Source organism: Botryllus schlosseri, chromosome 3, assembly GCF_051294905.1.
Source record: "Botryllus schlosseri isolate E-star chromosome 3, Bs_hap1, whole genome shotgun sequence".
NCBI lineage: Eukaryota > Metazoa > Chordata > Ascidiacea > Stolidobranchia > Styelidae > Botryllus > Botryllus schlosseri.
The window spans coordinates 22,311,926-22,338,238 of NC_137238.1; the positions used below are offsets into that span (position 1 = coordinate 22,311,926).

The following is a 26,313-nucleotide window of genomic DNA, read 5'->3' on the forward strand; positions in this document are numbered from 1 at the left end:
ATTTAGATCATATATAAGGATTCTATTTTATAGAACTTCTATGTATATCTAAACTAAAGCAGATCCATACCAGACAGCTAGCAAATCTTACCTGACAAAGACATATCGCACTCAAACCATGGTTCGACTTTATTTCCTTGTCTGTGAGAGCCTTCTGCAGTTCGAGCAGGATATGAATTTCATCGTCTTCATTTCTCTGCAAACAATTAGAATCATAATATACAGGTGAAAAACTAATAAGAACCATAATAGACAGGCGAGGAGCATTCCTGCAATTCAAAAGTTTCCATTCCAGCCATCACATTCCATTTCAGATAAAGGCAAGTTTGGGCATTAGCGCTGTACGCAAGTTGTGGAATTACTGATTAGATGCGCGCTATTTACTTTGCTATCATCTGAAGGCTACTAATTCTTGTCTGCTTTATAGACTCGTATTCCCTAGGTGTCACTTGTCAGTGTTTGATTTGTTATTAATACTGCGCATTGTGCAGTACACGGGGTTGAATTACGTTGTCAAAAATTGATGCAACACGAGATTCTCGATGGCGCAAATTCTGAATTTATTCGATTAGTTTGAACGACAACATTCTATGCTGATTCCCTTATTAGATGTACAAATTCGACCTCATCGTTAGAAACGTAGATTTCATCGCGGGCTCTGGGAAACACCATCTCTATCCTATCCTATCGCGATTTGACGAACAGATACACCTTCTACAAATTAAAGTGCATTATTTGCATCAATGAGGGCCGCAAGCCGCGTTCAAAATATTTCAGCGGGGAATCGCGTCGCGTAGCATTGTGCGATATGCGTGCACAGACGAATATCGCTAATTGGTCGCGGCCCGGCCCCGCGTAACACCGATAATACGACTTGTTGAATTGCAACTGAATATTAGAGTCAGAATGGTCATTTCAAAAGATCGTTGTTTTGCGTTTCAAAAAGAGGGATTTCGACACCCCCTGGCTACGCGCCTGCCGCCACCCCATGCAAAAATAAAAGTCGGCGCCTATGACTGTAGCACTGTTAATTATCAAACATAATACAAACCTCTTGATCAGTCTGCTCTCCAAAAACTTTATCAATAGTGAGACGCATTTTCATGTACTTCTCATGCATTTCTTCAACACTTCTATCAACAAGCAGTTGAAACTCATGTCTGATCTATTGGGAATAACAACGCGTTACTCAGAGCTATTAGTCATGAATATGCACATCACTTAAACAGGTTAGTTAGAGTAAGTAAATTCATCCATACTATTTATTTTAAAATGCATAGTTATTCACCAACTTATCTTGATACGAACATAATTAGATTTTCTTTATTTAATCATCACAATAATTGAATTATTTTTAGCATATGGTATCACGAAATCTCATTAATCTAATTCTAACCCAATTAGTTGAATGTTTCCATATTCTTTCAATTCTGATCATATTCATAATTCTTCTGAAAAGGCTTAATTGCTTATTTGGTAGTGAGCTAACGAAAATATCCGTCTTGTGCAACATCACGTCCAACTTTTCAGCTATGGTGCACAGACGCTAACCAATCTCATGCTCGTTCCTGTGAACTAAGCTTGAATTTGGCTGGATTCCCTTGTCATTCATAATTTCTGTCAATTTTCAAGTTTTTGCAAATTGAGTAATTCTAATTGTAATCTAATTTGGAAAAAACTGCGCTTTAATTCCAATCCAATTCAATTTGGAAGAGCTGAAAATCTACTAGTTGTCCAAGGCTGGTACAGTGTACATTGTACACATGTTGTGTAATAGGAAGACAGTGTATATTAATGCAATAGGAAGATACATAGGCAATACAATTGCTTAATTTGCCGAGGCACACAAACAATTTCATTTTACTGATTTTTGAAGTTATGACTGCAAATTGAAGTCATCTGTAAGGAATGAAAGAACTCACCAGTCTAATATCTTGCAGCATTGGATAGCTCTTCAAAATTTCAGCAACGCCACCAAATTCTAGCACCTCCAACTGATTATGTCTCTCGTGATGAGTGTACTTCATGAGAGTAATGACATTCAGCCAATTGGCGCCAGGTCTATCGAACTCTGTTTCCAACTGCACCCTGGCATCATCAATCGTTATATTAGGGTGACCTTTTGAATAACATGAAACTTATAAATGATAAAAAAAGAATAAAAATCATCCCAATCACCTGATGAGCCTGGACACAAAGCATGCGCTCTCCATGGAGACGTACCGGAAGCCTTCGTCTTTTGTCTGAGATTCCTCAACTTTTGCGACAGCTTCTTCGAGAAGTAATACTGAAAAGCATTTGATCATGAATGCACTTTAATACAAAATATATTGAATTCGGAGAGTATTCGGGCAGTAGGTCATAGTCAAGAGAGGACGTTGCTTCATAGCAAAAGAAGTCCGGTGTCTTCATATTTTTGTGTCTCCTTTTACAATGGCTACAGAGATCTTCATATTTTGAATACACTATGCCACAGATCCTGCATTAAATGATAACACTATAGGATGTTGTCTGTGACAATAAATGTGTAGACATAAAATCGATAGTTCCGATAGAAGGGCACAAACAACACTTTCCATTAGACATTCTACCAAACCATATCAAGTAATTGAAACAGGCCAAGTGCAAAGAAAGATGTACATAACTTCATCTGCAAATGAGGTTTCATCACTAGGTCTATAATGATATCTTCAGATTGAATTATTAAACAGCATTAGCTCTTATTTTCATGGTCTGCTCTTATGGCGCATCAAGCTGCTAGATCGAAAATAGGTAATCTATATCTACTCATACCGCTCGGCGCTGGCGCTGTATGTGAAACTCGATAACATGAACATAACATTATTTACAGATGATGTGGAAAATTTACATAAACGAATTACCTTGCAGTAAATCAATATGCTCCCTCTTAATTCCGTTTTGAACTAAAAACATCTCCATTTCCTCGCTATATGCTATTTAGATTACCGTAACAAAGATCGACAGATTCACGGTATATCTCACTCGCTCTGGTCCTGCGTGGTAACGATCGATTGTCTCAGGATTGCGTCATACAATCACGTGACTCAGTAAGTCATGCGTAAAGAAGAGACAGAGTCAATTTTTTATTTCATCAATGATAAAATATAAAGGGTACTACTAATAACTGAATGATTGCTATACTGTTGTTCGGTGGCAATGACAGCGGTACCGGGCACAAGTAAAATTTTCGACGTCGGGGTATTTCATACATATTTGTATTATAAATTTCTTCAGCAAGTTCGGTAGGGAAATAATATGATCACCTTTTTATTTTATCGCAATCTCTTGGTATGTTTATAATAAACTGAAATGAGAAACAAGCGATTACCTATAAGGATTAACGTGACTATCGCAGGTATGTAAAGTCAGATCAGAGCAAACCTGAAGACAGCGAGTCGTCAGTCAGGTATTGGTACAGCACGACCATAATATCTGATCACCAACCTATTTGCTTGAAGCCCGGTACCGCCGTCGGCTACAACCTTGGTTATTTATAACTGTAATGATATTGGTAATTAAACACTGCAGCCTGAAGAAAAATCTACAGCTTAGGACTTACCGATCAAATCACATTTGGCGAGGCCGCGCTTTAGGCTGCCTGGGATGATATATCACGTCAATGGTAACTTCGTGAAGTTTCAGAGGGAAGATTGGCCAGCGACCTCCCGAACTCTCTCTCAATTGATATCCGGTATGAATGTTTGACACCGCAGGAAATTCGTCCGGAATGACCATACTGATATGCATGTGAGCTCATAGACACATCATATGAGCATTAATCCACATCTTATGACATTCCCTGATGATGTGTGGACGTGCACACAACATGGCGGATTCTCGATGTCAGATCTCAGCCGATAATATGTGTCAGCCAAATATTGTATATACCTATGCACAATGTTGTGTCTCATTCAACGCTGTGAATTTACAGTGTATTTCAACATTAACATCTCACACTTTGTTGTGACGTCATAATGAGTGATACTCGAATACTCGACTCGACTCGAAGCATAATACGTGATTCAGAATCGAATCACTCAGGTACTCGATTTTGCCCAGCCCTAGTCGCGAGTCCCTTTTCTAATTTCGCAGAGGCCGCTGACCTCAAGAATGGGCCACAACGTTTACTGGCACCCATGTTTTTGTGACTTTACGTCAGTACAACGCTTCGCTCTCCAAAATGGGAAGTGGGAATAGTTACCACAACAGAAGTAATAGGCTAAGAAATACAAATACAGCAAAAAATATCATGATCATAAATTTCAATTCATTTTGAACTATATGAGCAGCGAACAATACCTGATAACTAGAGCAAGTTTTTGTTGCACTAAAATCGCGAGAAAGTGGCACTTAATTTTAACAAAAGTTGCAATATATAGTTGCATTTATAATTATTGTTAAATTAATAGGGTATTAGATACTCGGAAGGTTCCGTTGTATAAGCTAGTTCCTGCAGAGCTGTCAAATTTGTTACGTTGCCATTGCAAGGACGCTCTGAAGACTGAAGAAAAATGGCGTCGCAGTAGAGGGTTCAGTAGGGACACATGATTTTATAGTAGAACAACAGTTCTATATATCCCTGAGTTGTCATTGCAAATAAACATTCCACAAAATCTGTCAAATCTCGAAATTTTTCGTCGAGCTACGCGCGAAATATATGCTGACGATGTTTGCAACATGTTTCCATGAGTGCAGCGGTTTATTATAATTGATGTAAAATGAATAACGCGTACTTTTAGATCGTCAATTACACGTTAAAATCTTCCGTCTCGCTACCTCAGGCTATTTTCCATCAAATGTTGGGAACTAAGTATTTTATCCCGCAGCGCACAGCGTGTCGGAATGGAAGAAAGAGGCGCTGTACCACTTTTGAGAGTGGGAGCCCTTCGTACAAGATGTTTTGAAATTTTTTGGTCAAAATGAATAACTAAATATATTTGTATGCGAGACCTACAAAATTAAATCTTCATAATAGTATTTCTTCATCGTATCATTAAGGATGATACTGTTTAGCGTTATGACCTGCAACCTCACATGAACTGTATATAATATGTCTTGCTTTGTTTGGAATACATTCATGATAAAGGAAATAACAGGGTGCAGCACTAAGCTCAATGTGAGCAAAGATCTCCACCACTATCTCAGTTGATTTACTAGTCATAGAAAGAAATAGGACAAAACCCAAAGCAATTACCGTCCGCGTATTGCCAGTCGCAGAGATGAATGCGGGGTGTGTACACCAGGCTCGAACCAGATGGTATGAGCCAGCACCCGTCGTTGGTGATAACAACCTTGATTTGATCCCGAAGAACATACAATTATTATGGCGGTAATTAGTCGAGTTGTCCTCGGGCGCGATTCAAGCCATTTCCAATAGTGAAGTTCCAACTAGAAAAGACCAGGGACGCAGCAAGAAAAATGGTTATAACTTATAAGAACCAATGAGATAGAGTTAGGAATAGTGATGTTGGTCAACAAAAGCAATATTTTCAAACTGAAATCAATTTCAGCATTTCACATTGCTTTACAAAGCATTCTCCCTAAATCAAATCGCCGGCCGCATGCGGGGATGGGGCCGCGTGTTGGTGACCCCTGCTTCAGAGATTATCAACAGAATTGTACCAACTAATAATGCAGTTAGATGACTGCCAATTAACTAATGTTTTCAAGAAGTTCTAGTTGGGTATTTTGAAAATTTGGTACTTTTAGTTCTTTGGGTCCACTTAACAAATAATTTAGTTTTAAAACAATAACTATAGAAAAGACGTGTCGTCATTTTGTATGAATCGTGGTACCGGTGTTCTGTTGCGCGAGGTTTTTGCAACCATTGCTAGCTCAGTCATCACTACTAATAGTGGAGTAACCAAGGGGAGGGTTTCGGTGGCAGGAATCAAGACTTCTTCCATTTCATGGCGAAACCTTGCTCCGTTTAAAATTCCGATTCTATCCCAAATATTTCTTACCTCATTTGCAATTCGGTAATTCGTATTATCAGTTATGAGTTACCGGTGTTTCAATTAGTTAGTTGCAGAATTTTAAAGGTCGTCAGTTCTAGTTTTAGTTCCAGAAAATCCAATATTTTCTGCATGGCAGCTGCTAAGAATAGACGATATTCCAAGGTTGATGCGGGGCCTACGATAAGTTATCGTAGGCCCCGGTTGATGAATAAACGATGTCCACGTTTAACTCTATATATCAAGTATGATCCTCATAATGAGTGATACTCGAATACTCGACTCGACTCGAAGCATAATACGTGATTCAGAATCGAATCACTCAGGTACTCGATTTTGCCCAGCCCTAGTCGCGAGTCCCTTTTCTAATTTCGCAGAGGCCGCTGACCTCAAGAATGGGCCACAACGTTTACTGGCACCCATGTTTTTGTGACTTTACGTCAGTACAACGCTTCGCTCTCCAAAATGGGAAGTGGGAATAGTTACCACAACAGAAGTAATAGGCTAAGAAATACAAATACAGCAAAAAATATCATGATCATAAATTTCAATTCATTTTGAACTATATGAGCAGCGAACAATACCTGATAACTAGAGCAAGTTTTTGTTGCACTAAAATCGCGAGAAAGTGGCACTTAATTTTAACAAAAGTTGCAATATATAGTTGCATTTATAATTATTGTTAAATTAATAGGGTATTAGATACTCGGAAGGTTCCGTTGTATAAGCTAGTTCCTGCAGAGCTGTCAAATTTGTTACGTTGCCATTGCAAGGACGCTCTGAAGACTGAAGAAAAATGGCGTCGCAGTAGAGGGTTCAGTAGGGACACATGATTTTATAGTAGAACAACAGTTCTATATATCCCTGAGTTGTCATTGCAAATAAACATTCCACAAAATCTGTCAAATCTCGAAATTTTTCGTCGAGCTACGCGCGAAATATATGCTGACGATGTTTGCAACATGTTTCCATGAGTGCAGCGGTTTATTATAATTGATGTAAAATGAATAACGCGTACTTTTAGATCGTCAATTACACGTTAAAATCTTCCGTCTCGCTACCTCAGGCTATTTTCCATCAAATGTTGGGAACTAAGTATTTTATCCCGCAGCGCACAGCGTGTCGGAATGGAAGAAAGAGGCGCTGTACCACTTTTGAGAGTGGGAGCCCTTCGTACAAGATGTTTTGAAATTTTTTGGTCAAAATGAATAACTAAATATATTTGTATGCGAGACCTACAAAATTAAATCTTCATAATAGTATTTCTTCATCGTATCATTAAGGATGATACTGTTTAGCGTTATGACCTGCAACCTCACATGAACTGTATATAATATGTCTTGCTTTGTTTGGAATACATTCATGATAAAGGAAATAACAGGGTGCAGCACTAAGCTCAATGTGAGCAAAGATCTCCACCACTATCTCAGTTGATTTACTAGTCATAGAAAGAAATAGGACAAAACCCAAAGCAATTACCGTCCGCGTATTGCCAGTCGCAGAGATGAATGCGGGGTGTGTACACCAGGCTCGAACCAGATGGTATGAGCCAGCACCCGTCGTTGGTGATAACAACCTTGATTTGATCCCGAAGAACATACAATTATTATGGCGGTAATTAGTCGAGTTGTCCTCGGGCGCGATTCAAGCCATTTCCAATAGTGAAGTTCCAACTAGAAAAGACCAGGGACGCAGCAAGAAAAATGGTTATAACTTATAAGAACCAATGAGATAGAGTTAGGAATAGTGATGTTGGTCAACAAAAGCAATATTTTCAAACTGAAATCAATTTCAGCATTTCACATTGCTTTACAAAGCATTCTCCCTAAATCAAATCGCCGGCCGCATGCGGGGATGGGGCCGCGTGTTGGTGACCCCTGCTTCAGAGATTATCAACAGAATTGTACCAACTAATAATGCAGTTAGATGACTGCCAATTAACTAATGTTTTCAAGAAGTTCTAGTTGGGTATTTTGAAAATTTGGTACTTTTAGTTCTTTGGGTCCACTTAACAAATAATTTAGTTTTAAAACAATAACTATAGAAAAGACGTGTCGTCATTTTGTATGAATCGTGGTACCGGTGTTCTGTTGCGCGAGGTTTTTGCAACCATTGCTAGCTCAGTCATCACTACTAATAGTGGAGTAACCAAGGGGAGGGTTTCGGTGGCAGGAATCAAGACTTCTTCCATTTCATGGCGAAACCTTGCTCCGTTTAAAATTCCGATTCTATCCCAAATATTTCTTACCTCATTTGCAATTCGGTAATTCGTATTATCAGTTATGAGTTACCGGTGTTTCAATTAGTTAGTTGCAGAATTTTAAAGGTCGTCAGTTCTAGTTTTAGTTCCAGAAAATCCAATATTTTCTGCATGGCAGCTGCTAAGAATAGACGATATTCCAAGGTTGATGCGGGGCCTACGATAAGTTATCGTAGGCCCCGGTTGATGAATAAACGATGTCCACGTTTAACTCTATATATCAAGTATGATCCTCAGGACATGGCGACGAAATAGATGAAAGGCAAGTCACATTTGTATATATAACGAAACCACATACATTTGAGTTCATAGAATCGCATTGATTCCATCTCGTCTCTATTTATATCAGATTCAGCTGAGTTATCGGATATGGTGGACAAGGTTCTAAGTGCGAATAAGAGTTAGGACATGACGGCCTTAAAACTGGAATGTGATGTTCATTTGATATATTTACCTAACGAGAGCACATACACGTTTGGAACTTGCTTTTTCTGATGTAGTGACAGATTAATTATTTTATTTCAAATCCATTCATAACATACAATTCACCCTGTAAATGCCATGTAACGAACAGTAGTAAAATGATAAAGCTGCATAATTCAAGTAATAATGCTACTTCCCGGTAAATAGGTTAATAGTAGCGTGCGGATCGAAATTGGCGGCTCGGTTTCCATTTACATGGACTTCGCCTGCACCCAGTGGTATTTTATAACTCTTCGTCGTCTACTTATGACCTTTCTGAAACCAAGAGCTACTTCTAGGGTACTGATTAATGCGAAATGCTACGAGTTAGCCTCCCCGTTTATCCGTGCTAGGTTGGATCTCTTCACTTAGACATGGCAGGGTTTCTGCTCCTTACCAAGAACACATAACTCTCTGGGACTCACACCAGCGTCTCCAGGGTTGTAACCAACTCACAAGACTCGAGTCACAAGTCAATCTCACTTTTATAGTTTAGACTCGAGTCAAGTCGAGTCATTTTCAATCTTCTCAATTGAGTTGAGAGCAATATTCGATGCATTGCTATGGATTTCTGAAAACTCCATCGACTGAGCTGATATCCTGAGTGACTCTTTTACTTTAACTCCAACTTCCTAATTGCCTAATAGTAATGCATCCACTCATACGCTTGTGTTAACAACGTAATTCAGTGCTTTCAATTATTAGAAATGATTAGAAATTAATACGCCGCAGAATATAGTGCAAACTTTTCACTTGGCCCACCTATTTATTTCCTGCTTCTTACTCTAAGAAAAATAATTGCCAACCTCTGGGGTAGGAGTTCCCAATTTATTAAATGCCAGGAACTGTACTGAACTGAATTTCATTCCTCATGGGAAACACATAAATTTTTATTTTTTGGAAATATCTGACATAGAATCGACATTTCAAAATGACGCGGTTTCGAGTTTGAAAGGAGAGAGATTTAGACCCCCAAAACCCACCCGCTGGCTATACGCCACTGTTAGTAGTGATAGCTCTGAGCTAGCAATGGCGACACTAACATCATTCAACAGAACACCGGTATCTATAGATTCACGCAACACGATGACACGTGCTTTTTAATTGTTCGGCAACTAATTTTTTTTTTTCAAATGTGCAACTTGAACTAGAAGTACTTGATTCTGAAAATCTGCAACTAGAACTAGAACTACTCAATTTTCAATATCTGCAACTAGAACTAGAACTACTCTATTTTCAAACTCCGCAACTAAAACTAGAACCAGAACTACTCTATTTTTAAAATCCGCTACTACAATTAAAATAGAACTAGAACTACTAAAAAAACCGTTAGTTAGCTGACCGTCAACTAACTAAATGGATAGTTTGTACAAGTCTGTCTGCCGTACTGGACGACAAAGCGCCAATCTCCACGTCGCGGCCCGGGAATATAAATTAGATTCCAATTAAGCCTCCGCGGCGGCCAATACGAACAACGCCCCGATCGAAAAGGGCGTTCGCATATTCCTTGAGGTCTACTGACCCATGTTCAACTGCTGTTCCTATGGAACCCTTCTCCACTGCAACCTTCAAATCTCTTATTTGAATATTTTCTACTGCGACCGCAGGCGACACTTTTGGTCCTGACGGTCGACCTCATGGGTAGGCTATTTCTCATTGACTGTGCAATGTGCAGTCCATCATATACACACGGTGTGATATTCGCAATGATGATTTATAAAACTATATTTCCAACCCTGAACCGTTAACTTCAGGCAGATGCACTGCAATGCCAAGCCGTACACAGAAAGCATCGATTACAAATGGGCCCGTAATGCTTGAAATTGTACAAAATCTGTACCGTTTTCGCATTGATTGGTTCAAAAATTAATTATCGGCAGCACGACGGACTACCGGATTGACTAATGCAAAATGACAAATGGTATACTACGAGGAGATGCGATTTTCGAAAATACATTCAGTTCTCGTTATCGGGAAGCTATTTTGTCCGTTTTATTTATGACAATTTCACTCGTTAAGTGTTACAAACATATTCCATAATTCGAGTTCACAAATATAAATCGTAAGAAGTAGATTCCGCTTAGAAATCGTCAAGAGGAAACGGAGGCAGTTGTGTAAGTATAGTAAAAGTCGGCAAAACCTTCATGATTACAAAAAAGAAAGCATTACTCAACTGCTGGAAACCTCTATATAAGAATAACAGCTATATCCAGAATATTCTCTTAGACAAAACAAAGAAATGTATAGTCAAGAATGCGCCATCTAGCGAATACAAATACGGTTCCCAAATTATTGAACCCCCTAACAAAACATGAAATGCCCACAGTAACACCGGGTACTCTGATATTCCTTCATATATGTTATTATCGCCAATTAGAAGTGGCGAGTGGGCCTATACGTAGTTGTATACACTCCACCTCTGTAACACAAATGGATTGTTCGGCGATTGGACATTTCTGTTACTATGGCACAATAATTAATATATTTATGTTGGTATTTATCTGTTACAATATTCGAAGTTAGAGTTAACGTTATTTTATTTTGACTTGGGCAATGACATAATCAATAGCCTACTGATCAAGAGTAGGCCTACATCGTAAGCCTGGATTCGACTATACTGCTCCCTCAGAACCACTCGCTAAGTTTGATGTATCCAGTTATTCAATCATAGATAGCGCTAATATAATCACCTGCTCTTGCACGTTGTGGTGAGGGAAACTGGCGAATTTGTTTTGTATCGTCTGTGGGGCAGGGGGCTGATTATAGAGATCGAGCATTGAAATTAGTTAGCAGAATAATTGTGAAGATATATAGCAATAACAAGCAGAAGCTGGTAAATGCTTCTGATAGAAAAGATGCTGTGAAGGACTTAGAAAAACGGCAGTTAAGCAATAAAGACGTTGCTTGCGTACATCAGTGATACATTTACTTAACAGTACTTGTGGTCGAAGCTGATATGGCACGTTCGTTTTTGTTAGTAGTTATAATGAAATTGTACCACTATATTCTTCACGTAATTCAATTAGTTTTACCATGCAATAAATAGTAGGGATGGTGTGAACATGAGGTTCACGTTCGCGTTCTGTGTGTGAACCTCGGAAATTTAGAGGTTCGCGTTCACAACAGAACCTTGGTAGGTTCTGCACTGTGAACCTTTTTCATATATTACAATTTTCACTTCATTATAACATCTTTGGTTCATATTTATTGCATTTCAACTGCGGGCCACTCTTTGCATGGCGCTGGCAGCATTAAAAATTAACACTAAACGAGCATGCACCTTGACAATCTCAAAAGTTATGCTTGCTTGGTTACAAAAGTTTGTTCGAAATATCCAGCTTTCCGTTTGTGAATATTTAGTGACTCTCTGCTATGAGTTTGACCCGCAATCACACAACATCACGATTGAAATACGTAGTCAGCGAATGATGCTTATTCAACCAATCATTAAGAGTGATATCGTTTTCTGGTGCAAAAAATCTAGCTGGCGTACGAGGTCAATCTTGACTTCATAACTTTACTGCATCAATAAAACCAAATCCTTGCGATTGAGGTGTTGGCTACTGCTGTATAACTTGTTAATGGGGTAATATCGGTAGCAAGTATAGAAACCTGCTTTACACTCTGCTCAATATTAATGTAGCAATACTTAGACGCCGAACACATTGTCCGGTCTGGCCTAAACCGTTAAGGCGTAAGCTTATATTCCCTGGTAAGTCCTCGTTGAAATTGTTGGCAAAGTGACAGAAGATATTGATTTTATAGGAGTAGGCCTATTATATCCTTTGATTGCCTCAGTTGATACATTTAGTGACGTTGAAAACGCCAACATGGAGTTTGATGTGGCCTGAGTCGTCGCTAGGTATCGTGTACATTAATATATAGGCTATCATTTCATTGAAAGATAGGCTTGGAATTAGCGATATGACGTCACGTGACGTCATGAAGTTCACGTTCGTGTTCACACAGAACCTTTCAAAAAGGTTCGCGTTCACACGAACCTGAACCTTTCAGAGGTTCACACCATCCCTAATAAATACATTACATGAGCAAGTCGGCGTATTCTCGCTATCTTGCTTACTTCTGAGATTGTTGGATAACTGCATCTGTCACGCTGTCAGTGTCACTTTGTGTTTTCTTACGAGAAAGTATAGATTTCACCTGTTATATGGCTTTGTTAGACTTATCTGAGGGAAGGTGTCTGGTGGCGAGAAGCGAAATCGTACATGATCGCTAATGTATGTTCTATGATCATCGGTCTGTTAGCTTTTGGAAGTGTTTAGTGCCAGATGGAGACCGTGAATATCGTTGGCCTAATAGTAATAAACGTAACTTGTGTACGACATTGCATTATAAATTAATTGTGACGTATAATGAGAGATCAGTAAGCTTTGAAGCGTTTTGCCTGCGAGCCGCCTGTGATCGCATGCAGTGATCTAAATCTCTACTCCACAGCAAAATCGCAAGCATAAACATCCGCACGATATCGCTGCTGAACGCTGCGCGAGTTAAATAAATTTGGTATACGACAATATCGGGGTGATTATCAATAGAAACTACTGGAATTTCGTTGTTCATATCGGCCTCATCTGGTACAAAATACCTGCAAGATCGGGGAGGTCGATATCGACTAGACGACTCCCATTTTGAAACCACAATACTCCATTACTCAGCAACCGATAGTGCATTTCCGATTGCGCTTCTCTGTACAGCAGATGACTAACAATTTTAGGCAAAGATTTCGAGGTAGTCGTTGCGTTAGAGTTATTATGAAATCGTGCCGGGATTAGTTAATACTACAGTGAAGACTGCATGTGTTCGAATGCAGTAGCGACTAAGTTATGTTTAGCAGCCGTTTTGACTAGCATATAAAATGACATATGCTACCTTTATTCAGTTGGTAAATAACACATTATGTTGCGGTGTTATGCTCGCACACGACCACCAGTCAAGAATTCATGGTGATATTTCATGAGACCTTCCTTACAACGAATTTCGAATAACTGTATACTGGGTAATTTTGGCTTGACTTAAGGCATATTAAGGGTCAAGAAATGTTGTGTGTATCGTAGTAAATCTGGATATTTGACAACTGGGCAAAACATTCCGTCGTTTCGCTTTCAACGTTATGGCTTGTAGTCAGGAAACATATAAATATCTTCCGTGAATAGGCGCGATTGGGGTCAACTGCGAATTCTGTAATTTGTGTACTGAACTTTGAATAAAAGTACATCAAAGACTTTGACCTGCGAAACAAAATTACGTTGGGAGAAAAAACCAGTCCCTTCCATTCGATGCGAGCGAGAATTTGCGTAAGGCACCAGCCAAAATTGACGTATGCTTTCATGCATCCGAGCAATACCAAGCAAAATGCTAATTTAACTCTCGCTCTCTTCCGCGATTCGACTATTGCAGCCTGCAAAAGCTACCGGTCTCACAGGGAAGATAAGGCTACATTCTTGAGCCTTATTAATGCGGGGTGGACAATTGTCAATAGCTGTCAGAGGTATTCAGCAAGTCCATTGGCTGAAGAAATTGTTTCACATAAATGATAAAACCAATTTCCTAATCGGCTTATCAGATGGAACGGATGCAGTATTCAAAATAATTACCCGTCCAAATAAACATTCAAATCACTGATTGAAACTCTGCAGTCGAAATCGATGCTTATGGCGGACTTGTCAGCAGAGGGTATGAATATGTGATTCCAAGAAAATTCCAAAGTGACCTCATTAAAAGGAGGTTCTCACAGTACAGGCATATGAGTGGGGTGGTTTCTGGTCGGTAAGGTGTTAACCATTTTAAAAAGATAATACTGCTCCGTTCCAAGCCGAAAATTGACATTATAAGTTCTGGGAGCAGAATGTTAGTGTTCAACACACATAAACAAGCTCATGCTATTTCGACTTACTTTCTGGAAGGGGATTACTCTCTACTTCAGAACCACTCGCCATGTTTGTTGCATCCAGTTTTTCAATGCTGGATAGTTCTGATACAATCATCTGCTCTAATCCCAAGTCTTAGTGAGAGAAGCTGTCGAATTTGTTTTGCAATGCAACGCAGCCCAGGCATTGCATGATCTAGTCATCAATACGAGCTCTAAAATTGGAGAGCAGATTCATTGTGAACATATATTGCAATCGCAAGCAGAAGCTGGTTACTGCCTCTGTGCGAAATGATCATCATCATTTTCATAATTTTTGATCAAATCAATAAACCGTAAGATTTCGATATTTTGAAAAGATGGTGTGAAGGACTTTCAAAAACGGCAGTTGAGCAAGTTGTAGCTTCCACACTTAATTGATGCATTTGACTCACCGAATTTGAGGTCGAAGCTGTATGACCATAAGCATATTCTTTGTTTTTGCGACTATAGTTGCTTATGAAAACGATATCAATGTAGAATGTACCAGCTTGGATTGATTTTACCATGCAACAAATACGTAACATTAACAAGTTTGGTCCTTATTGCTATACACAGCTTATTTCTGTTAAAAGTGGATAACGGTATCTTAGACACTCACTATTGTAACTTTGAGTTTTTGAAAGCGAAAATACTAGTTTCGTCTGTTATGCGGCTTTGTTGGACTTATCTGAACGTAGGCGCCTATAAGTTGCGAAAAGCGAAATCATAAGCGATCGCTGATGTCTGTTTTGCGAGCGTCGGCCTCCCCGATATTGCAAGTCCAGATAATGTCGCAGGTTATTGTAGGCCCCGATACGACACTTCACCGACAGATGCATACATAGTTAGTTGACTATGTATTGTTGATAGAGCGACTGTATCCATCATGTCTACTTGAACGCATGTCTACTTAACCCGTACACGGTTAACTCAACAACAACATACAACTTACGAAACGTTGATCTCTCGTATCACATTTACCGATATACCATAACAGTGATTCGTTGCACGAGACAGGATTCCAGGCGACACGTGAAAAATCAGACTTATGCACGGAAACGATATTCAATTTCACGGATATACCACAGCAGTTGATTTATCATGGCCCAAAGCAACAGGATGCACACAGTGAATTCATGCACGGAAATACTCGCGTATCGATAGAGTCAGTCACGAAACTGCATATCCCCGGAGAATACCATTTAGGTGATTGTATGTCACCAGCGGGGCTATAGACTACTGAAGCTATTTGAATAAATACGCGAAACAGCAGTATGCAGTCGTTAGATAAACTTGGCCTATGTTAATCGTTGCCTATCTATTTTTGATTTACTAACGATGCGTTAGCGTCGACAACATTAGCCACACTGTACACTGTGACCATCAAAGTTTGAAAGTCGTTTTGTCATTATGCTAGATCTGCCACGGTTTCTACAGACAAGATGTCGGATCGAGATGTTGTGGATTACTGTTCTAGTCTGGGATTTCGTATGTACTTTGGCATGGGCAAAATTACACCATATATAGTGATCGTCATTTATGGAAGAAACATAGAGGGCGGCTACTGGTTGTTTCTGTGTGATCGAAAATATGTTCATATCGCTCTTTGTATGATTAAGGTTGCCGACGCCTGTACTCGACTCAAACATCATTGATACAATCGCCTAGCTTCTACTGACACAGCTATCTAACCTAATGGAGAAAGAGGAAGGATTAAACTTTGATGAAGCTCTGAGGGCGGCCAGGGGATGGGGCCGTTATCAGAAGCTTATTGTGTTGATATCGTTTTTCTCGGCAATTCCTAATGCCTACGTCGGCATGCCTTTAGCCATCACTCAGTCAAAGGTTGAACATTATTGCACATATCCTCCAGAGTATTACAATTATACAACTAAGGTAAGGAATTCATTTTTGAAAACAGTGACTTGATATGGTTGAAGTTTACTATTCACTGCATCAATTGATCGAAATGCACAGATGTTCAAATTAGGGCTTTGCGAAATCGTATCCATTCGTGGAAAGTGCCCAGTCCCTTGCATAAACTGATTGTCGATAACATCTATCTATTGGTAAACCCTTCCCAGTCCAAATTGATAACTGTCAGTAAATTGTAGCGCAAAATCTTTCTCAGAATGAAACAATCACACAGCTGATTATTTCGTCGATAACGCCGCCGGTGCGTAACCAACGTCACGAAATGGTACGAAATGGCTGTAAGATGTACCAACGAAACTATAGCAGATATGCTGTTGAAGATTGGCCACAGGTTTTCCAATCCGGTAATGATTCAACGGTCGCCGATTGCCTATATGGGATCTCATTCTCACTTCCTCCTGCCGAAGAGAATGTTCGTATGAAGGTTCGTACTTATTGGATTAGCGATATTGACGTTTACATAGCTTACGACGTACGCGATAGCGAGCAATTCCTACTCGATTTACGAAGCTTTATGCCTAATATAAAGCATAGGGGCGGGTAACATATGACGATATTTTGAGCGGCCCACAGATAGTTTTGGGTCATATATTATAATGTGACCCGAGGGTCTATATTAATTTGTGAGCAAATATTTTCGACCATGAACATTACCAAGACAAAGTTGCGATTCAATCTAACTGAAGTTCATGTACAATTGTGCATTTACTAAGGGCTTATCCGTCCGACATGTAGCCATATAGTTTCAAGAGCTTGTTGAAAGCTTCGAGAGACTACAGATGTCTCATTGACTTACACAGCTATTGAAATACATACCGTTAATAAATTCAGTAAATACTGTTTTTAGTGGCTATATGGTTTAAATTTTAAGTTTACATTAAATGCGATTTATTTCTTGTATAGGTGGATAAATACGCGATTTATCAATTACGGAATTCGGCCCGCCAAGTCCTTCACTTCCCCATATCCGGCCCATTGACGTAGCCAGGGAGGAGGGAAAGGGGCGATCGCCCCCCCCCAAAGTTCAGGAAACTTTTTGTAAAATCAATAAATCTTACAGTATTTTTGGGAAGCTGAATGCAACCTAAAAATTTTGTTCGTGCTTCGCGCGATTTAGCGTCCGTACACGGCTTGATTTTATTATCGGTATCCCGAAAAAAAAATCTTCCTCAAATACACATAATTGAATTCAGCTGCATTCCTAATTATCATAATACAACAGCGCCAGTCGAACACACTAGAGTAGCCCGAGGTAGTTGGGTTGATTGAAAGGGGTGTCAGTTTAGTATGGGGGCTGGGGAGTGTTAATTCCGTCAATTTCCGTTCCGGGGACACACGAAGGCATATAAAGTAGGCTACATGCGACCTCGCAAAGTGAGCTCCCGAAATGATTAATGGCCATCAAACCGGCACATATATTCCAAAGTCTTCGATATAGGTTTCGGGTGCTTAAATGGCTGGCGCCTAATAATCCTGTCCCTGTAATCAGACCCCTCCGATATAAATGCGACTGGCACAGGCAAATATCACTACTCCCCTTTAAAAAGTGTTAATTTGAAATCGCACGAGTCTGATCAAAGGAGTTTTTTTAATTTGGTCTGGTATGTATCGGCGATTCCAATCTTTAATGTGGTGTCAATCTTTACTTGAGGTTACCAAATAACCGTGCTTCAACGAAGTAATAATAGGCTACTAATGGACACCACTTGCTCATATACACACAGCTATATCATTGATCAAATTATTTTATTTATTAAAAAAAAACTTAAGCTCCGCTCGACTAGGCCCGAAATTCACACTGATTGTTCATCACTTAATGTCAGCGATTTGGGCACATCCGTGAAACGATCGCCTAATACAAGCTATAGTTGGTACTGAAAGCTTCCACAGGGTATGTATGTGTGTGTGTGTGCGTCTAAGAATCGTATGTATAAATGGTATTGATGAAATTGTCCATGGCAGGATGTACGGTTTTGCGAGGTGTTACCACGGGGGAGCTCCCCTGAACTCATAAAAAAATTGCCCCCGCCCCCCCATAAAAAATTGTTCTTCTGGCTACGACCTTGCGTGTGAGCGATCTCTTGAGTGGTGACAGCTTTCTCCGCAAGTCATGCAGCAACAGCAATAAATGACAACTGTCCCGTCGGACGCCCATACTTTAGAAACTCTAAATGGTATTGCCGTGTGCTATTAACATATGTTCAAATGCCCCCTGAATGTTCGATGACACCACTTCTACCGGTAAATCTGATAATGAAAACGTATTAATGAACCAATTTCATCCATTAACCATAAAAACTTCTAGCGCTTCGCGCGAAAGTGTTGACGCCAGAGGTTTTCACAATCATTATACTATCACATCACTTTATGTCTGTGAGTGGAATATATGTATAACGATCGCCCCAGATGTTGTGTTATTCAGCCAATAAGGGCCCAATACCATCGTTTTTCACCTTATCTTTAAGGGGGTAGTTAATTTACGCCATCGAATTTTTTACCCCCCCCCCCCCAATATTTTTTCTGGCTACGCCCTTGATCCGGCGACCCGACTGGAAAAGTTGCCCGCCCCTGATATAAAGTGTAGTCGTCATAACTGTTGAACTACAATTTGAATAAAGTAAATTCATATTGATCCAATTCATTCGACTCCTGTTGTTGTTGGATGCTTCGGCGCTCGACTTCTATTGATCCTTCGCCAGAAATAGATGAGTAGTATAAATCGCTCTATATGATATATTACGGGGCATATTCTATCAGAGATGATACGAAAGACATGCTGAACATAACTGCGAACTTGGCACTACTTTCAACTCACAATGAGTTGATACAAAAGTCCCTCTCAGCATGGACAATAGTCATGCGTGACGCTATGAGCTGGGGATGGTGCGAACCCCTGAAAGATTCTGGTTCGTGTGAACTCGAATCTTTTTGAAAGGTTCGAAATGTTCTATGTAAACGCGAACGTGAACACGAACTTTCACACTGTTAGCGTAAAGAGAATTTCCTCCCCTGTACCACCCACGATATACGGGTATGAATATACACTCATGGCACACGAAACTCGAACCTACCTCAGACTTATACCGCGGCATAAATCGAATACCACATGGTAATTCAAATCATGCGATATGCACGTGCGTTTAATGTACAAATACACTGATCTGCGCGGCAGTCTGAATCCTGCGCCGAAGCCTGTCCAATGGTTGTAACTCATACACCTATTCCATTAGTTTAATAAAATGTCCAAGTCCGATTCAAATAAGGATAGCTGGATATAGTGTAGCAACAACAACATACAAGTGCATGAAGATAGCAGACACGTTGAACATTAACAGCGACATACAACCGAATGACGATATCCGACACGTAGCACAGCAATATCAACGTACAACCGAATGCACGTAATAACTTAGGACTAAAGTAAGAAACGTAAGTAAAATTTACAATAAATTTTGCGACAACGTAAATAACCAAGAATTGTTGATTCGCAGACGCTTTATATGATGGGTGAGAACAGCCTATACAAGAAGGCTTGATTATAATTGATTAGCGAAATCAAGATTACCGAATGAAATGCGAAATCGCAAACATTTCTGCAATGTAGGGGTGTTCAAAAATAACCTTTTATCTAATTTCACTGGCAACTTGATAAATTGTTAGGTTAGCTAAAAAAAACTCTGCACGCCAAATTTGGTTCGATTCCAACAAGTAGCCGCAATTCTACAAGACAAAAAAGTTTTGGATTTGAAGCAATATGAAGGTTTGAATTCAGCCCACGACGTAATTTGAATTTGTCACCCTTGGTGTACACGATACTTAACGGCGACTCACGCAACATTATGCGACGATGATCGAGTAAACGCTGACTTTTTAATCATTACCAAATGTATCAACTGGAACAATAAAATGCTATCCTAATTCCATAAACTCAATATCTTCCGTCACTTTGCCAACGACTTGGACGGGGACTTGTCAAGGAATGTAAGCATATCGATAACAGTCCAGGCTAGACCGGACATTGTATTCATAAACCGTAAGACTATTGCTATATTGCAATTGATCAGAGTGAAAAACATATTTCTATACTTGCTTCGGATAATACCTCAAAAACAAGTTATGCTGTAGCCAACACCCCGATCTGACCGATTTGGCTTTCATGATACAATTACCACACCAAATCAAAAGGGATCCCGTACACCAGCTAGATTATTTACATTAGGAAACGATTCACTCTTCGCGTGAATTTTGTTGACGTCAATATGATTAGTTGAATAAGCACAATTCGCCGACTATGTACTGTACATGTATTGTTCTTATTGTTTATGACAGACTTGTACAAACTACTATATTCTCAAAAAGAGCAACTTGAACTATAACTAGAACTACCCAATTTTTAAAACTCGCAACTACAACTAGAACTAGAACTACTCGATTTTCAAAATCCGCAACTACAACTAGAACCATAACCACCCAATTTTTAAAATCCGCAACTAGAACTAGAACTAGACCTAGTCCATTTTTAAAATCCGCAACTAGAACTAGAAATACTACTAAAAAAACCGTTAGTTAGTTCAACATCAACTAAATAATTGGGTTTAGTTTGTACAAGTCTGCCTGACTAGCTTTACTAGTAGTTCTACAGATTACAACACATATGTTATGCACACTTGCACCCATGTGGTAGACTATTTTTTTGTGACTCACTGAAAAGTAGGGGTACCCCGATGGCTTGTAGATTAGCAAAACGCAGACCTGGCCAAACACGGACTATATGCAGAAATTGTGGAGAACATTTTGAAGAAAAATGAAATCTGTCCCAAAATACCTCACTTGATGATGATTTACGAAATAATTTGGATTTACGTTCGAGCTTTTTCCATTTTGCATAGTTTTGTTTCTGTTTTAGCAAGAAACATGGTTATAATAATGCACATCAAATCATTTAACGTGTCATGAAGAGTCACCTTGCGTGTCACTTTTGCCACGCATGTCAGGATTAGTCGATCCCTGGCGTAATCTATATTGAAAATATCGTCGACATAACATGGATTAATTCAAGTCGGGATTATGACATAAGAAAGCAGTTATTCGACTCAGGCCGCGAGAAGACGAATTTGGATAACCTGCGAGCGAAATTAACAAAACAACAGTACGATTTTACCGAGCTACACACCGCTCGGGATATAGTGACCAAGCTGTAGCATCCCATTCATTTTGGTGTCTTAATCGAAGGACGTGTTTAGGCGTTGATGTGATTGAAAAGAGTTACCAATGTTTCTTGTTAACCATTGTTTTGAATAATTACGTTGGTTAAATATTATTTTTGTACTTTAACTCTAAATTTGAAGTTCCCTGATGGTAACACATCCACCCGGAAGCTTGTGTTAACCACGTAATTCATTGCTTTGAATTTATAAATTATTAGAAATTAATACACCGCATAATATAGTGCAAACTTTTGACTTAGCTCGCTATCGTACTTCTTGCTTGTCATTCTCAGAAAAATAGTTGCCCATCTGTGACGTAGGGGTCTTCAAGTAATTAAAGGTTAAGAACCGTACAGAACTGGATTTCATTCTCCCATAGTCAACACATCAATTTTGATTTGATCGGAAATATCAAATATTGAATCGACATTTTAAAAGAACGGGGTTTCGAGTTGAAATTGGAGTGATTCCGATCCCAAAAAGCCACCCGTTGGCTACGTCACTGTTAGCAGTGATGGCTCTGAGCAAGCAATGGCTGCACATTGCACAAACATTATTCAACAGAACACCGGCATCTCAATTCGCTCAAAACAACGACACATGTTTTCTAGTTGCTCAGCAACTAATATCTTTCTCAAATGTGCAACTAGAACTGGACCTAGAACTAGAACTACTGAATTTTTAAAATCCGCAACAAGAACTAGAACTACAACTACTCAATTTTCGAAATCAGCAACTAAAACCAGAACTACTCAAAAAACCGTTAGTTAGTTGACCATCAACTAACTAAAAAAATGGTTAGTTTGTACAAGTCTGGTTTGTGGTATTCATGGTGTTTTGACTACATTGGTCATTGGGCACTTACACCAGACTAATATTCTTTATTATGATTTCGTATCTTCCGACTTGTAACTTGGCCCAGTTCTGGACTTTTTTATGACACCGATTACACAGATCCGATTGCGAGTGAGGAGGGGCCTAGGCCGTAGATCAGTGGTTCCCAACCTTTTTGTCATCATTCCCCTCATCAGATTTATTCCGAGTCTTCATTCCCCACTACTCAAAACTATCGTCGTATTTCCTTTTATTTTTGTCATGACGGAGCAACTATTTGCGAGTTTGAGTAAACAAGACAAACAACCATACCAGTACGCAAGACAATCGCATATAGCCTAATTGCAACATAAAACGTATTGTGAACCGATCCCGGTAACCCTCAAAATTTAGCGAAAGCGTTATTTGACGTCATACTGCAGGGGCGGGCAACTTCTCCAGTCGGCGGGCAGTATGACATACTGGATGCGTCTTTGAAGCATGATTGGTTGCCCAGAGTTTAAAATGAGTTTTTGTGAACAACACGCAATATAATTTCGATACATACATTCCAGAGCAGTTAACTGGTAACCATTAACCCATATGTCTCGTGGCATGAATCTTGCAATAGCTCAAGCGCGGTATGTTGATCTTCATTTTGTTTGAGTAGGTAACTGCGATAATTCATACACAGATATTTGTGGTAACGGTAATCGCGCATGTGTCTCCGTGAATATGTAGACTATCATGTATATAATGTTCAACAAATGCGTCTATTCCCCCCCCCCCCAGAAACCATTGAATTCCCACCAGTGGGGGATTCCCCACCGGTTGGGAACCGCTGCCCTAGATGAACCTTGGAAAGGGATTCTGTGGTCACTGCGTTCGAACTCGAAACCGCAACATTTGCGTGTTGCTGTTGCAGTTCATACCACTACGCCATCTCGCCGCATGTAGTGTATTTCGTTCTTCATGTTGTGTGATTGCGGACCAAGCTCACAGCCGAAAGTCACTAAATATTCACATCTGAATATTCCGAGCAAACTTTCCTAACTAAGCCTAATGTTGCAAAAGCAAAGAAATAGTAAAGGTGCATGCTACCAGCGTCATGCGGAGAGCTGTTCCAATATTTTGAACCAATGGTGCTATGATAACGCGAGAAATTGTAATAACGAAAAAGGTTCACAGTGCAAAACCTACCAAGTTTCGTCCGCGAACGCGAACCTCCAAATATCCGAGGTTCACACAAAGAAGGCGAGCGTTGGCACGATCCTAATATAAGCCATACGATTGTGACAAGAAATCGAAGTTTTCTACTTGAGATTTGTCGTGAGCACCTTGTTTTCTCTAGTTGAAAATCATATTGATATTATAAGACCTGCATTAATCAAGCCACGTAGTAGGACTTCGTGATTTCTCGGTGCGATCAGTATATCTTGCGAACTGGTTATCCCAATTCCACTAAATCAGGTGGCAGCAGCGCGGTGCCCGCGGGCTACCGGTAGCCCACAGTCGCAGTAGCAAATATTTGAATGAGAGATTTTGAAGTCGAAGCGGAGAAGGGTTTCATATGAGCAGAAGTTGCAAATGGGTCAGTCTACCCTAAGGAACATACGAGCGCAGTTATCGATTGGGGCGTTGCTCGTCTAAGCCCACACGGAGGCTTAACGGGAATATAGTTCATATTACACAGTCTCGACTCGGAGATTGGCGCTTCGGCGAGCAGGACGGCAACGCAGGTGAGCCCGGAGACGCTGGTCCACCTCCATGGATAGCTCTAAACGGATTTTTGTGGTCAGCATATAGTTAGGATAAATGAGAATGTTCTTGGAAGCGTTGCAATGAATCTCTTGCGATACAGTCGGATACCGCAGCGTGGGCTTAAAATGGTAACATAACGCTTTGCCGTCCATTTAACAGTACTCCATGGTCTGCAATGATGACTGGAAGGCGGTCTTCGCTGCATCGTTGCATTCATTTGGACTACTGATCGGTTCCATGATCGGAGTGATGGGAGACTGGTGAGATGAGTTTCAATTTACGATATAGGTCGAGAAGATGATATATAGCCAATATCCACAGAATAATATTTTATGCTGTGGCAATATACATTCCACTATTTAGTACTGATATCACGTAGAAGTTCGCTCAATATAGAAGAAGCGACATTTCAAGAAGACAGGGCCACTCACTCAATCATATATTATGACTTCTGAAAATCAAGAACATATACATAACTAAAATGCAATTAAGTAAGTTCCTCGTGGTGCAGAATTTGAATAATGCAACGAACAACACATTCATAATAAATTCATAATAAATTGCAAATATGAATAATATTCGAACCCTACTCCCGCGGTCGGCTTCCAAGCCAAATTTTATTGCATCAACCAAAAAGCTCATTAAATGCGGACAACGGGACTTGAACCGATGCCCAATGTATCGCCGTGACCAGGAAATAACAGCCTAACCAACTGAGCTACTCTGAAGGCTCAGGCGGGAAAGGTGACGATGATATTCTAACAAGTCTACGGGATTTCTCAAAAGTGAAAGAGAAATTTGTTTTTCGTTTTCATGTGACGTTATACATAATCCTTACCATGGTGAATGACCACGTGGTTGTCTTACATATAAATTTCGGCATTCAAACAAGACATTACTAAGCCTGATACCTTGACGCAGTCGAGCGCACCGCGTCTGGGAAGTTTTCGTTATAAGCATTACTCACGGCCGCCGCTGATTACGTCATCACGGTAGAGGCATCGCGCCTTGTAATTCGTGCTTATTTGGCTTTGCCTGGTCCAGTTATATAAGTCCAAATCCATGTTACTGATCTTATAGATACTATCGATCGTACAAAACTAACAAAATATTCAATTTGCAACTGCACAAGGCCATCGTAAGTAAATATATTGCCTTGATGGCAGAGGTGGTGAAAGTACTGTAATTTTCCATGTATAATGCGCAAAATTTTCACGATTTTTTGCCCTAAAATAGGGGGTGCGTATTATACTTGGGTACAACAAGCCTTGAAAAAATCTCCCTCGATGAAAAACTTGAAATCACGCTTTTCTTCATGTTTGTTTCCAATCGCGCATCACTATCAGCCGTCGTGCACAGTAATTCGTATTACAGAGTGTAACGCGCAGCTAATTAGCGGCGAACGTGTTGCCAATTAACGAGAGTCGTGTGCACAAGCACGCGATCTCCCGCTGAGTTGGTTTTCCGTTTGTACGCGAGCGAAATTAGGTCAGTAATAAACACTAACGCGCGGCAATTCTCGCTTATTCATCGCGTCAACGACAGGCCCAAACAATCGCATATACGTATACAAGAGTCCATGTGCGCAAGATATAATCGCATGCGTGATCACTGATCAGTCGCATCTCCAACAGACCTGGTGCGCACGACATAACCGAGCACTCACATCTGTGATAACGTCTTGCGGAAGATGTCGGTTCGTTGGCCTAAACCATCTCGCCGCGGGCCTCGCAGGCTTTGGCTGCTCTCTACTATCGTTTAGAGACAATGCCGTTAATTGTATAATGATTAGCAATCGCGCCTGTAATAGATCTCGTGCTCAAGATGACGTGTCGTTGGCCTGAACGATCGCGTCGCCGGCCTCGCAGGCTTTGGCTGCTATCTACTATCGTTTAAAGCAGTGGTTCTTAACCTTTTTTCTTCCAGCGCCCCCTTTCAAAAATTATCGTGCTCCAGCGCCCCCCCCCCAACTTCATATTGTAAGGAATGTAATAA

At 40.0% G+C, this 26,313-nt stretch overlaps 1 long non-coding RNA gene across 1 annotated transcript in view; it reads left to right on the plus strand.

Moving 5' to 3' along the window:
- The window catches only part of LOC145436102 (uncharacterized), a 423,401-nt gene extending 397,789 nt beyond the window's left edge, over positions 1–25,612 (plus strand). Inside the window, exon 2 of the long non-coding RNA XR_013914172.1 lies at positions 25,555–25,612. This is a non-coding gene — a long non-coding RNA (uncharacterized LOC145436102). The remainder of the gene's footprint in view (positions 1–25,554) is intronic.
- Positions 25,613–26,313: the final 701 nt, after the last annotated feature.